Genomic DNA, 13,065 nt, shown 5'->3' on the forward strand with positions numbered 1-13,065 from the left:
GCAGCGATGCTCCACATCCAACCTGACAGAGCTAGAGAGGATCTGCAGAGAAGACTGGGAGAAACTCCCCAGGTTTGCCAGGCTTGTAGCATCATAACCAAGAAGACTCGAGGTTGTAATCGCTGCCAAAGGTACTTAATAAAGGGTCTGAATTCTTATGTAACTGCATTATTTCAGTTCTTTTTTTTATACATTTGCAGAATGTCTAAAAACCTGTTTTTCCTTTGTCGTTATGATTGTATTGTGTGTTGATTGATGAGGAAACATTTTTATTTAACCTTTTCACACGTACCAACAAATGAGTGTGATCATTCTACAGTGGTCACTGCAGCGTACGCTCAAACCGGTGTGATTTGAACACTTATTTAGAATGTTCAGTTTCGATTGACACAACAGTCAGTGTTTGAGCTGGCCAGACTGTTTTCTCACAGAAACATTTAGCACAAACTCCTTACAAAGTTATAAACTGGTCACATTCAGTCCATGTTTGGATGCAATGTTCAGACATTCACAGAAGTAGCAACAGCATACACAATCATCCAAACTGGAAAATGTAGGCTACATTAGTCCTAGAGCAAACTGAGGAAAGATTGACATAACACAGCCGTCATATTTAAATAAATAACTCTCGGCTGACAGAAACTACAATTAGTTATCTGATAGCAATTACTATTTTTAATTCATCACATCATGGGTGAGGTCACCATTGATCGAAATAATTGAGTAAAATACTTTCTATAAAACGAAAGTAATTTGACGATGGGTAGGTTGTGCGTGCCGCCATGTTTTGTTGTTGTTGTGTCAACCAAAGATAATAAAGAGGAGACAAGATGAATTGTCTGTTTGCATGTTGAAGGGGGTGTGTCGTCTACGATCATTCACAAACCTTCATTCACTTCCAGGAGTTTACTTGAAAGATGAGTGAAAAAGTGAATCCATTTTAGAATAAGGCTGTAACGTAACAAAATGTGGAAAAAGTCAAGGGGTCTGAATACTTTCCGAATGCGCTGTACATGTGACTTCTGCCATCAGAATACGAAGATCACATTGAAAATCTGGCTGACCACTCCAGGAGGTGTTCAGGGATACATTGTATGCAGGTTTCTCCTCAGTCTGGATACAATCAGGCTACCGAAAGTGCATACAGTGGGCGACATCATCAGCACTCCTCCCACACAGCACTCCTTTCATTATAACGTTGGCGGAAATAATTCCTAGCGTGTGATGAATGTGTTTGCTGGCCTCATAAATGCTAGCCAGCCAACTAATATTTAGATTATATATTTGTTTTGGCTAGAGTTATGCTAACCTGTTTGCAATCCCTTTAGCGTTGCTTGCTAGCTAACTATAGAGTTAGCTGGCTAGTTAGCTACAGTAGTTAGCTACTGCCATCAGTCGTTGTGTTATCATATTTAGCCTATTCCACCGTTTGTAGAATGTATACTGGCATTTGAATATAGCGTGGGAAAAGGGAATCCTGACACACTGTGGACATGGTAGACATTTAAATGTAGGTGTAGATGTATGACATGTTTGGAATTCCATGATCAGAATAGAAAAGCTGCATGAACTGAACAAGTCTAGACACGGCCAGAGTAGACACTTTGGCCTAACCTCCTCAGCTTCTGCCACACAAGAAGAGAAGGATAGAAAAGAGCTGTAAGCTTTGAGCTATCCTTAAAAGCCCAACGTCTCTTTTGTCTTTAGTCTTAGTAGACGTGCTGTGCTGATGTTGACATGCTTTTCCAAACACACAATGCTTTGTTGCCCATATTTACTATGTCATATTATTTTTACTATTAAATAACTACTATTTCTTCCGCTCTTATGAGGTATGTGTGAAAAACCTGTATTTGACTGAAGGTTTTGTGAATAAATGAATATTTTTAAATATACTGCGAGTGTGAATTTCTTAAACTTAAATCAAACTTCATGTCTCATGCTTCTGTACTTGATCTATCCCCTAAAATGAATGGGTCATTTGGTTTTATATAGCCACATTTCTGCAGTGATCTTGGTTTGGTTCAGATTTTTGACAAATTCTACATGTTACACCTGTGTCGAAATCCCCAGATATGAGGTCCATAGACCTATCACTTTGTCTAATTAAGAACATATGTAAGACCACTCTCCAGTGCAAGACTGATGGCACCTAGCCACAGAAGAAGTTGAAGTTGAATTGAAGAAGGTCCAAGAGGAGGGACCTTGGACCGTCTCCTCCAATACAGTTCAGAGAGGCAAGGAGATAAGATGCAAGGAATCGCAGAAAAACTCATTGAGATTGAGTCAGTGTCTCATGGTCTGACATCATGCTTAGGCCTGGGAATTCCAGACTGTCAGTGCCAGCTGATGACACGTGAGACAGCCTAAGCCTTTCAGCTTGATTAGTGGGTTTGGTGCGTTTTCATCACTCCAAAATTGTGGCATGCCTAATTAAAGCAGTGGAGAAAAACTATTTCCACACAAACATGGTCAATAATCTTCTTAACAATACTCTGAACAATTGTTTGTCGCAGTTCTTACGGAAGCTCACATTTTTTTTGATACTGTTAAAGATTCATTATTTCAAAACAGTTCTGAGATGGCCACGCTCTTTATTGTATGGTCATATTAAGCCGAAATGATTTCACACATCTTGATGTACCTCAGTATTACTCTATAACTACTGAGGTACCTAGAATGACAATCAACTGTCTATGGTAATTGCAGATACGAAACATAGAACCAGGGGTGCAACTTAGGTTTTAGAAGTGGGGGGGACATAATATTATCGTCTGCATGGTCCTAAAGCACATTGTTGCCTCGTATCACATTCCAATGATAAAACTGGGGGGGGACAAAAATGCAATTTCAGAATGTGGGGGGACATTCCCTACCCCCAGTCCCCCCCCCCCCGTCCCCAGTGAAAGTTGCACCTCTGCATAGAACACCTCTGCATGATTGAATAGTAATGATTTGCAATTTCAAATTACTTACTGTGTATAGTATATTACTGTGTTACTACTACTGCTTTATGACACTGGTATAAATGCAACAACGTACAGTTGTGAAACACACATTGAGAATATTCATATATCCTGATTAGAACTGCAGGGATCACACTTCCAATAATATACATTCTGAATGTAAGGCATTGTCTGTCACACATTATAACACCCACACAGTCAACAGCAGGGTGAACAAAGCTAAAAACCAGTTCAGCAACATTCAGGGACTTGATGTCATCCTTCTGCTACTGGGTCTAAAGTCAGTACCATACTCATTGTGAAACAACTTCTCATACCAGGAAGAAAACACTTTTCTTAGAGTGGAGTACAGACAGTCCATATACACTGCTATATCCTCATCACTGTAGCGATTGAGAGGGAACACTGTCGATCATCAGATCAGTTACACATTGTTTACACTTTACATGAGTGTTCTTATACTGTGTAATTATTCCTGTAAGTACATTGTAATAGCTATTGTCACTATCCCGAGTCTAGCCCTAACCTAAAGTAGGCCTGTAAGTATATTAACATTGCGTTATTATAATACACTGTACGTGCATGATTAATAACACAGTCATTTGGGCACTGTAATGTAAAGTGTGATCCATGTTTCTGTACAAGATTGTTACAAATGTTCTATTAGTAGGTGTTCATTGGGGAACTTCATCTGGGAAATGAATCAAGCAAATCAAACAAACGTATTTCTGAAGCCCTTTTTACATCAGCAGTTGTCACAAAGTGCTTATACGGAAACCCAGCCTAAAACCCCAAAGAGCAAGCAATGCAGATGTATAAAAAAAATAGGAAAAACTCCCTAAAAAGGCAGGAACCTGGGAAGAAACCTAGAGAGGAACCAGGCTCTGAGGGGTGGCCAGTTCTCTTCTGGATGTGCTGGGTGGAGATTATAAGAGTACATGGCCATTAAGGCCAGATCGCTGTTCAAGGTGTTCAAACATTCGTAGATGACCAGTAGGGTCAAATAATAAGTAGATATAGAGGGTGCAACAGGTCAGCACCTCAGGAGTAAATGTCAGTTGGCTTTTCATAGCCGAGCACTCAGATCTAGAGAGCAGGTGAGAGAGAGCGAGAGACAGAGACGAAACAGCAGGTAGCATGACCGTGGAACAGGTCAATGTTCGATAGCCGCAGACAGAACAGCAGAAACTGGATCAGCAGCACAGCAAGGTAGAACGTCCGGTGAACAGGTCAGGGTTCCATAACCGCAGGCAGAACAGCAGAAACCGAATCAGCAGCACAGCCAGGTGGACTGAGGACAGGGACAGCAAGGAGTCCTGAGGCATGGTCCTATAGCTTACATCCTTCGGGAGAAAATTGAGCTCAGGCCCATCCGGTTTCCATTGATCAACATTGCAGTCCACCTGTGGTAAATTGAATTGATTGGGCATGATTTGGAAAAGCACTCACACAACTATATAAAGGTCCCACGGTTGACAGTGCATGTCAGAGCAAAAAACAAGCCATGAGGTCGAAGGAATTGTCTGTAGAGCTCCGAGACAGGATTGTGTCGAGGCACAGATCTGGGGAAAGGTACCAAAATACCTCTACAGCATTGAAGGTCCCCAAGAACACATTGGCCTCCATCATTCTTAAATGGAAGAGGTTTGGAACCACCAAGACTCTTCCTAGAGCTGGTTTCCCAGCCAATCTGAGCAATCGGGGGAGTAGGGCCTTGGTTAGGGAGGTAAGCAAGAACCCGATGGTCACTCTGACAGAGCTCCAGAGTTACTCTGTGGCGATGGGAGAACCTTCCAGAAGGACAACCATCTATGCAGCACTCCATCAATCAGGCTTTTATGGTAGAGAGGCCAGACGGAAACCACTCCTCAGTAGGCACATGACAGCCCACTGCCAAAAGGCAACTAAAGACGCTCAGATCATGAGAAACAAGATTCTCTGGTCTGATAAAACAAAGATGAAAAACTTTGGCCTGAATGCCACCCATCACATCTGGAGGAAATCTGTCACCATCTCTACGGTGAAGCATAATGGTGGAGGCCTCATGCTGTGAGGATGTTTTTCAGTGGCAGAGCCTGGGAGAATAGTCAGGATCAATGAAAAAGATGGACAGAGCAATGTACATAGAGATCCTTGAAGAAAACCCGCTCCAGAGGACTTAGGACCTCAGACGGGGATGAACGTAATTCTTCCAACAGGACAACAACCCTAAGCACACAGCCAAGACGATGCAGGAGTGGCTTTAGGACAATTCTCTGAATATCCTTGAGGGGTCCAGCCAGAGCCCGAACTTGAACCCGATCGAACATCTCTGGAGACCTGAAAATACCTGTGCAGCGATGCTCCACATCTAACCTGACAGAGCTCGAAAGGATCTGCAGAGAAGAATGCGAGAAACTTCACAAATACAGGTGTGCCAAGCTTGTAGCGTCATACCCAAGTAGACTGGAGGCTGTAATTGCTGCCAAAGGTGCTTCAACAAGGTACTGGAGTAAAGGGTCTGAATACTTTTGAAAATGTGATAACTCTGTTTAAAATATATTTTTAAAAAATGTCTTTGCTTTGTCACTTCTGAGAGAAAAGGCAGTTGATGGCTTCGACTGGATGCTGTGTACTGGTTGCTGGCTGACTCAGGTCTCACGGTAGAAGTGGTGAAGGACAGGGCCATATTGAATGCCATTGGCACCATTACTTCAGCCGGTTAGAGGGGAAGAGGCTCACACTGTCCTCAGCCGAATTATCACTTCCATGCATCTAGCCACCATCTGTGATCATCACCTTTTCCTTAACCTCGAGAAAGGACAGACAGGAACAGTTTGGTGGATTTCTGATTTATGAAATCCAGACAAATTATGTATGACAAATTACTACTACCAATATTCTTAATACCGATTTCTAAGACAAATGTCAAAGAGAATAATACACAGTTGAAACCATTTTCCCCCCCAAAATTGGCTTATACTCCTATCATCTTGGCAATCTCACCTTAGAGTTACAGGTCAGGGAGATCTCATACCATCCAGCAGACACAATCTGGTGAGATTTGTATTGAAGCAAGCCAAAAACAAAACAGTAATACACTTCTTCATATAAATCACTCAAGGTGGGGAAAACTTTAATCCATTTGGAGTAACTGTCAACCATTACCAACATATTTTTTTTCTCCCTTTCACAGGCAGGCATGTGAAAAAATGTATTAGCATATTTACCAAAGGGCCCCAGGGGACTGGTAATTCCCCATTTGGACACATGACTCACATCGTGATTTATGCATCCCAAAAAAACTGCCTGTTAAATCAAAATCAAAAATGTAATTAGAATTCCAACTCTTGATAACTCCATAGGGAAATCATTGTATCCCATAAGGTAAAATAGACTAGAGACAGGTGTACCTCATTCAGGGGCAGCACTCTCTCTTGTTCCGAATCACACATAGGACTGATGATAAATTACAAACTTCTTCCTAATTATCTAGTGTTTACATAGTCCATTTAAATTTCACCCAATGTCTATAGTCTTTCTAGTGAGGGTGATCAGGCGAATCAAAACTAGGAATAAAGGCTGTAACTGGTTCTCACAAACGAGCAAAAGGGAAAGGCTTAGTAGAGGCACAAACATCATGAACTGAACTAAATGAGGAGCTGATGAGACCAGGTGAGTAACTTAAACAGGTGAAATCAATGAACACAAATGAAAGACAGGGCTACGTTCAAGAACACAAAGAAACAGAGCACAAGGTTGACTAAGAAAATAAATACAGACCCTTACAGGTGCATCCTTTGTAACCCGTGAAAAACCCACTAAAACCAAAATAAAAAGACCCCACACAATAAATGAATATTAACACCACTAACAAATATTCATAACAGGTAAAAACAAACAAAATGCCCTTACTTAATTTGGGAACTCCCTTAACAACTGGATCCGGGTACCTTTATGCTAACTCCCAAGGCACCTGCCTCAGAAAGCATTTCAAAGAGAGAGAGATACAGAATCATTGATAAACATGTCAAAAAATACTTGGTAGCGGACATTCCATCAATGCAGGAAATATATACATAAACATGTACTTAGTTTGCACATCTTAATCAGTCCTAAACATTCTCAATCTTAATTGAGTTTACTGCATCTTGGGCAGGAAGTCTTGATAAAACCATACGTATAGAGAATTATACTTCAGACACATCAGATGATACGGTGTCCCAAAAAGCTGGATAGGCACCTTCTAAAGTAAACAATCCCAGAGCCCCTCTCTTGTAATCTTAGTCTTTTTGACCTGTTGTACTGACATACAGTTCTGTACTAACTGTCCCTGGGGCATAAACTAGTCAAAATATGAAATCGTGTTGTTTAAAAAATCTGGAAGGATTATTAATTGAGTAATAATAATTGGAAATTGGCAAAAACGTGTCTTATTCAACTACTCATACCTCGGTCATACAGCCTTGTGGGAAGCTGCTATAGACCACCATGTGCTAACTACTCATACCTCGGTCATACAGCCTTGTGGGAAGCTTCTATAGACCACCATATGCTAACTACTCATACCTCAGTCATACAGCCTTGTGGGAAGCTGCTATAGACCACCATGTGCTAACAGTCAGAATCTGGATGACATGTGCGAAATGCTTGATAATGTACAGTTGAAGTCGGAAGTTTACATAAACCTTAGCCAAATACATTTAAACTCAGTTTTTCACAAATCCTGACATTTAATCCTATAAAAAGTCCCTGTCTAAGGTAATTTAGGACCACTTTATTTTAAGATTGTGAAATGTCAGAATAATAGCAGAGAGAATGATTTATTTCAGCTTTTATTTCTTTCATCACATTCCCAGTGGGTCAGAAGTTTACATACACTCAAATAGTATTTGGTAGCATTGCCATTAAATTGTTTAACTTGGGTCAAACATTTCAGATAGCCTTCCACAAGCTTCCCACAATAAGTTGGGTACATTGTGGCCCATTCCTCCTGAAAGAGCTGGTGTAACTGAGTCAGGTTTGTAGGCCTCCTTGATCGCACACACTTTTTCAGTTCTGCCACAAATCTTCTATAGGATTGAGGTCAGGACTTTGTGATGGCCACTCCTATACCTTGACTTTGTTGCCTTTAAGCCATTTTTCCACAACTTTGGAAGCATGCTTTGGGTCATTGTCCATTTGGAAGACCCATTTGCTACAAGGTTTTAACTTCCGGACTGATGTCTTGAGATGTTGCTTCAATATATCCACATAATTTTCCTACCTCATGATGCCATCTATTTTGTGATGTGCACCAGTCCCTCCTGCAGCAAAGTACCCCAACAACATGATGCTGCCACCACCGTGATTCAAGGTTGGGATGGTGTTCTTCGGCTTGCAAGCCTCCCCCTTTTCCCTCCAAACATAACAATGGTCATTATGGTTAAACAGTTCTATTTTTGTTTCATCAGACCAGAGGACATTTCCCCAAAAAGTACGATCTTTGTCCCTATGTGCAGTTGCAAACCGTAGTCTGTTTTTTTATGGCGGTGTTGGAGAGGTGGCTTCTTCCTTTCTGAGCGGCCTTTCAGGTTATGTCGATATAGGATTTGTTTTACTGTGGATGTATATACTTTAGTACCTGTTTCCTCCAGCATCTTCCCAAGGTCCTTTTCTGTTGTTCTGGGATTGATTTGCACATTTCTCACCAAAGTACGTTCATCTCTAGGAGACAGTACGCGTCTCCTTCCTGAGCGGTATGACAGCAGCGTGGTCCCATGGTGTTTATACTTGCGTACTATTGTTTGTACAGATGAACGTGGTACCATCAGGCGTTTGGAAATTGCTCCCAAGGATGAACCAGACTTGTGGAGGTCTACAATTTTTTCTGAGGTCTTGGCTGATTTCTTTAGATTTTCCCATGATGTCAAGCAAAGAGGAACTATGTTTGAATGTAGTCCTTGAAATACATCCACAGGTACACCTCCAATTGACTCAAATGATGTCAATTCGACTATCAGAAACTTCTAAAGACATGACATCATTTTCTGGAATTTTGCAAGCTGTTTAAAGGCACAGTCTACTTAGTGTATGTAATCTTCTGACCCACTGGAATAGATGTAGATGTCCTAACCGACTTGCCAAAACTATAGTTTGTTAACAGGAAATTTATGGAGTGGTTGAAAAACAAGTTTTAATGACTCCAACCTAAGTGTATGCATACCTCCGACTTCAACTGTATGTGATTTCAACAGATAGGTATATTTTCTGGGTGATTTAAATATTGACTGGCTTTCATCAAGCTGCCCACTCAAGGAAACACTTCAAACTGGAACCAGTGCCTTTAGCCTGGTTCAGGTTATCAGTCAACCTACCAGGGTAGTTTACAAACAGCACAGGAATGAACTCATCAACATGTATTTATCACATCTTTACTAATACTGCAGAAATGTGCTTGAAAGCAGTATCTAGAGCCATGTGCTGCAGTAATCACAATGTAGTAGCCACATATTAGGCTGGGCCTAATATAATATATAAGAGGTTATACAATATGTTTTGTAGTAATTCCTGTTGTTGGTGTGAAGAATATTTGTTGGTCCGTGGTGAGGAGCAAACAGTCGTTGCACTTGACACATTTATGAAATTGCTTATCCCAGTTACTAATAAGCATAAACTCATTAAGGAAATTACTGTAAAAACTGGATTGACGAGGAATTGAAAAATGGTTTGGTTGAGAGGGATGAGGCAAAAGGAATGGCAAATAAGTCTGGTTGTAAAATCGATTGGCAAATGTACTGCAAATTAAGAAATTATGTGACTAAAATGAAAAAAGAAGAAACTCCACTATTAAACAACGGTAAATTACATAAAGAATGATTGTAGAAAGCTTTGTTGCACCTTCATTCATTAAATCAGATGGCTCATTCATCATAAAATAACTGATATTGCCAACTACTTTTATGATTTTTTCTTCGGCAAGATTAGCAAATTTAGGCATGACATGCCAGCAACAAACGATGACACTACACATCCAAGTATATCTGACCAAATTACGAAAGACAAGAATTGTAATTTTGAATTACGTAGAGTGAGTGTGGAAGAGGTGAAAAAATAAGTTGTCTATCAACAACGACAAGCCACCGGGGTCTGACAACTTGGATGGAAAATGACTGAGGATAATAGAGGACAACATTGCCACTCCTATTTGCCTACTGGAAAGTGTGTGCCCTCAGCCCTGGAGGGAAGCAAAAGTAATTCCGCTACCTAAGTAAAGCCCCCTTTACTGGCTCAAATAGCTGACCAATCAGCCTGTTACCAATGCTTAATAAAGTTTAGATATAATGCTATTTTACAGTGAAAAAATTGAAAACAGACTTTCAGCATGCTTATAGGGAAGGACATTCAACAAGCACAGCACTTACACAAATGACTGATGATTGGCTGAGAGAAATTGACAATAAAAAGATTGTGGGGGCTGTTTTGTCAGACTTCAGTGTGGCTTTTGACATTATTGTTCATTGTCTGCTGCTGGAAAAAGGTATGTGTTATGGCTTTACACCCTCTGCTATAATGTGGATAAAGAGATACCTGTCTAACAGAACACAGAGGGTGTTCTTTAATGGAAGCCTCTCCAACATAATCCAGGTAGAATCAGGAATTCCCCAGGGCAGCTGTCTAGGCCACTTATTTACTAACGACATGCCACTGGCTGAGTAAAGCCAGTATGTCTGTGTATGCGGATGACTCAACACTATACACTCCAGCTACTACAGCGACTGAAATGACTGCAACACTTAACAAAGAGCTGCAGTTAGTTTCAGAATGGGTGGCAAGGAATAAGTTGGTCCTAAATATTTAAAAAACTAAAAGCTTTGTATTTGGGACATGATTCACTAAACCCTAAACCTCAACTAAATCTTGTAATAAATCATGAGCAAGTTGAGGTGACTAAACTGCTTGGAGTAACCCTGAATTGTAAACTCATGGTCAAAACATATTGGTACAACAGTAGCTAAGATGGGGAGAAGTCTGTCCATAATTAAGCTCTGTTCTATCTTCTTAACAGCACTATCAACAAGGCAGGTCCTACAGGCTCTAGTTTTGTTGCACCTGGACTACTGTTCAGTCGTGTGGTCAGGTGCCAAAAAGAGGGAATTAAAAAAATTGCAATTGTCTCAGAACAGGGCAGCACAGCTGTCTCTTGGATGAGCAAACACTAATATGCATGTCAATCTCTCCTGGCTCAAAGTGGAGGAGAGATTGACTTCATCACTACTCGTATTTGTGAGAGGTATTGACATGTTGAAAGCACCGAGCTGTCTGTTTAAACGACTAGCACACAGCTCAGACACCCATGCATGTCACAGTTTCTGTTTGATTTTTAAGTGTGCTCCCTTAGGTTACCGCTGGATGGCACTCTTACTTTGTTTCTAGTGTCCAGGTTACCCTGCTTGTTATTATTGGTTTCACCTATGGTTGTTTTCCCTCTCGGTTCACCTGTTGCCTCGCTATTTAGGTTCTTCTGTGGGCAGGGATCTTAGGTCTCATGTTTTGAATAGTGTGCTTGTGTGCTATTGCTTAGTTTTTTTTCTGTGAAAACCTTAGTAAATGTTCTGGATTTACCCTTACCTCTGCCTGCTGTGTTTCTATGTGCCTGGGTCCGAGTTCATACTAGCATGATTGTCACAGTAGACCTAAGCCACAATTGACCCAGCAGAGAATTTTCCGTCATCCGAGCTCCACCATTTACAGTCGGCTCTCACCCACCATGGAACTGTGATTGGTCGCCATGAGGCGCGGATGAAGACATTGTCGGAGGAATTAAGAAATCTTGTGTCCGCTCTGTAGACATTTCAGACGGGAGCAACGGCTGATACACCTGTGGCGGTTCCTAACCCTCCACTCCTACCAGCTCATTGTCTTCTCATTGTCTGAGCCTCATCTCCCATTACCGCTATGAGGGACATCCTGACAGGTGTCGTGGGTTCCTGCTCCAATGTTCGCTGGTCTTCAAGCTGCAGGCATCAACGTTTCCCACTGAGCGTTCCAGTGTCGCATACGTCATCTCCTTGCTCTTGGGCTCTGGCCTGGGCCACGGCCTTTTGGGAGCGACAATCAGAAATTAGTTTAAATTGGCAATGCTTCAGGCAGGAGATAAACAAGGTTTTTGATCACCCCATCAGTCGGAATGCTGCCCAAAGATACATTGCGCTTCAGCAGCCGGAGCATTGATGATTACGCCATTGACTTTCGGATGGTCGCCACCGAGAGCGTTTGGAATACAGAGGAATTTCACTCAGCCTTTCTGAACGGACTCAGCAAGGTTCTCAAGGATGAATTGGCTTCCCGGGACAACCCATACACTCTGGATGAGTTCTGGCCATGTGTATTGACAACCAGCTTCGGGAACGTCGTCGGGAGAGGACAGAGGAGTTCCGTATTGGTTCCAGTGTTTCGGGTTCTGCTGAGGGAGTCGAAGCTTTGTTGGTTCTACTGCCTTATGCTGCATATGCTTGTTCTGTATGCCGTTGGGGTTCTCAATTCGTCTCTGGGCATCCTTCATGTCCTTCAGAGGAGTCTATGCAATTAGGACGCACCAGACTGTCCGCTCTGGAAATAAGGCGCAGGATTAACTAGCAATGTTGTCTTTTCTGTGGACAGTCTGGACATTTCTATGCCTCCTGTCCCAAGCTGACGGAAACGGGATGACTCATCAGTATATGGGAGAATACTGGCAAGTCAGATACAGTCTCCAGCTGCCGATACGGTACGCACCTTGCTTCCGGCCAACCTGTGGTGGGACAATCGTCAGTTGGACATTCCTGCTTTCATAGACTCTGGGGCTACCTGCTGTTTTCTAGATCGCACATTAGCTCACCAACAGGGGCTGCCTCTCACTAAGCTGGACATTCCATTGGTTGGTCAGTGCGCTGGATGGTCAACCCCTAGGGTCTGGGAAGGTGAAGCACCTCACCATGCCTATTCAGCTACGAGTTCTGGATTACCATGTGGAACTTATCCAGTTACATCTGGTGGAATCCCCTGAGCTTCCCCTGGTTCTTGGACATCCGTAATTCTCAAATTGACTGGCCCTCCGGAAGAGTTCTAGGATGGAATCCTTCATGCCAGTTCACCTGCC

This window comes from Oncorhynchus kisutch, linkage group LG29 (genome assembly GCF_002021735.2).
Source record: "Oncorhynchus kisutch isolate 150728-3 linkage group LG29, Okis_V2, whole genome shotgun sequence".
Lineage (NCBI taxonomy): Eukaryota > Metazoa > Chordata > Actinopteri > Salmoniformes > Salmonidae > Oncorhynchus > Oncorhynchus kisutch.